Source organism: Bos mutus, chromosome 13 (genome assembly GCF_027580195.1).
Source record: "Bos mutus isolate GX-2022 chromosome 13, NWIPB_WYAK_1.1, whole genome shotgun sequence".
Classification (NCBI taxonomy): domain Eukaryota; kingdom Metazoa; phylum Chordata; class Mammalia; order Artiodactyla; family Bovidae; genus Bos; species Bos mutus.
Window position 1 is genome coordinate 35,109,191 of NC_091629.1, and position 3,074 is coordinate 35,112,264.

The window sequence follows — 3,074 nt, forward strand, 5'->3', positions numbered from 1 at the left end:
CCAAGTCATTGGAAAAGATCCTGATGCTGGGAAAAATGGAGGACAAGGGGAGAAGGGGGCGACAGAGGATGAGATGGCTGAATGGCATCACTGTCTCAATGGACATGAACTTGAGCAAACTCTGGAAGATAGTGCAGGACAGAGATGCCTGGCATGCTGCAGTTCATGGGGTCACAAAGAGTTGGACATGATTTAATGACTGAACAACAGCAACAACAATGGAAGTAACCCAGTTGATGCTAAGTGGAAACAGAACAAAACTAATCTAGAGAAGATGCCATCCCCAAATACTATTATTAATCTGTCTTTATTTGGGGAAAACATTTTGTCATTATGGTTGTTTTTTAGTCGCTCAGTCGTGTCCAATTCTTTGCAACCCCCTGGACAACAGCATGTCAGGCTTCCTTGTCCTTCACCATCTCCTGGAGCTTGCTCAAACCTATGTCATTTGTGTTAGTGATGCCATCCAACCAATCTTGTCCTGTGTCATCCCCCTCTCCTCCTGCCTTCAATCTTTCCTAGCATCAGGGTATTTTCTGATGAGTTGGCTCTTTAGGGTCATTAAGGGTGGCTTATCCAAATTTTCACAGACTATTGTCAAATTGTGTAAAAAAGCAAAATGCGTTAGTCAGCCTTACCTCTTCTAGTTTTGAAACTCTGTGCACTTGGAGTTACAGTCTGACTAGACTTACTTCTAATAGATTTCATTTTAGAAATAGATAGTAATCTCTTTTTATGCATTTCCTTCAACACAAATGTCTTGCATGTTTAATCTTGGTATTTCTTTGTATAGAAGCTTATCATTCATAGAAAAAAATATCCATTCATCCAACAAATCTTTATCTAGGCTCCACTATATGCCATGTCCAAGAATCTTCATTTGTGTTATGCACTTGAGTAATTGGTCACATCAGTAATATTAAAGTCTGCAGGTACACATAAAATTACTTAACCAATAGCTTAAATGCTTAGGTAAGCTCTCCCTCAAACCTCAAAACCAATAGAAAAATGAGGGCTAACATGTCACAAACCTAGCCATATTTTTGATCTGTACTATTTTTTTGGTATAGAGTTTCAATAAATATTATTCTTTTAGCAATGCCATAAATTCACTTCTCTATAGCTTCAAAAGCTTGGTCATAGTTTTATGGTTCTCAATTTTAGTGAATTTGTCCATACTCAATCATCAGTCTTTGCCCTTCCAAAATATTCATAATAAATAATTCACAAGGAATATGCCCTTAGTTTTTGTCTGGATAACATGGTTTTTTTTTTATTCTTTACCTCCTTTTTATTTTAGGTCTCATTCTGTCTCCATTCTGATGTTTAATTGTGGTGGTAATTTAGCAAAGGTAATGATTTTGAAAGGTCTGTGATCATTGAAATTTAAGCCCAAATAGCAACCTGACTGACATTTTTTAAATTTTATATTGGAGCATAGTTGATTAACAATATTGTGTTTGTTTCTGATATACAACAAAGTGATTCAGTTTTACATATACACATATATTCTTTTTCAAATTATTTTCCATTTAGGTTACTACAGAATACAGAGCAGAGTTCCCTGTGCTATACAGTAGGTCCTTGTTGGTTATTTATTTTAAATATGGTAGTGTGTACATATCAATTTAGGAAATGTTAATAATTACCCAGAAGCCAGCACCTTGATGATTTTCTCAATGAACTAAGCAATGGTAGAAAGATTTCTCTTCTTCACATATTTTTATAATATTCTGCCGTATACTTTCCAGCTATTTCTCTGGAAACTATTTGAATCCATGTTTCTCCTAAGCAGTGACACAAGGTGGGCTGGCTAAGACATGCTTTCATGTGGATATGGTATTGCTGCAGGCAAAAGGAAGCACTCCTATAATAAATCCTCTGGGTGGGCTTGCTTTATAAGGGTCTTGAAAAGCTGAGAAAGACAAGCAAAGAACCAAATGTGAAACTTGAGGCCCTTGTCACCAACACACTGAGTTAAAAAGCACACACCATTTACCAAGCATACCTGCCCAAGCTAGTAAATTGACCAATTTCTCACCCACCATTTTTGTCTTTATAAACCAAGGGAGGAACACAAGTAAAAAAGTCTTATTTTATTTCTTAACTCAAGAAAGGGAAAAAAGGTAAAATTTGCATATTATTCACCATTACCTAGGAGAAGGCAATGGCACCCCACTCCAGTACTCTTGCCTAGAAAATCCCATGGACGGAGGAGCCTGGTAAGCTACAGTCCATGGGATCGCTAAGAGTCGGACACGACTGAGCGACTTCACTTTCACTTTTCACTTTCATGCATTGGAGAAGGAAATGGCAACCCATTCCAGGGTTCTTGCCTGGAGAATCCCAGGGATGGGGGAGCCTGGTGGGCTGCCGTCTATGGGGTCACACAGAGTCGGACACGACTGAAGTGACTTAGCATAGCATAGCACCATTACCTTTAGGCAGTTACTATTAACTCTTAGAGGTTAAATCAAAAGAAACACAGGATTCCATCAGTCTTGGGCAGTGCCAGAGAATATGCACTCTGTCTTCACCTCGTACATACAACGTACTTTCAGAATTAGATGTCACATCATGAGAAACAGTATGTTGAAAGAGTCAACCTGACAGAGTATACAAGAATCTATAGAGATTTTGTTCAAATTCTCTCTGTTAATGTCTAGCTCGTGGGCTGGCACCTGATTTCATTCAAGTGTTAGTACTTTCTTCATAAAATCTACTTGTAACTCTTGACTAATGCTGAATCTACATGCCATAGCCTGGAATTTTGACTGCAACTAAAAGCTGTATGTGGAGGGATGAAATAAATATCTTACTCCAGGCCTCAATCTCACATCTAACATTATCTCTGCAGGTACGAGTTGTCCCTTGGAGAGCTGATGGTAGGAACTGACTGCTATGAGGGTGTGTGTCTGAGCTCCACCCAGAGGACTGTGGGTTCCCTACGCTGTGTCTCTGTGTTCACCCACAGGCTGGGTGTGGTCTGAGCCAGTGATTTCCTTTAGAAGGCTGACCTTGAACTACAGGAACCAACTTTGCTGCCCAGAGAGCCAGAAGTACCTGGGAATTTG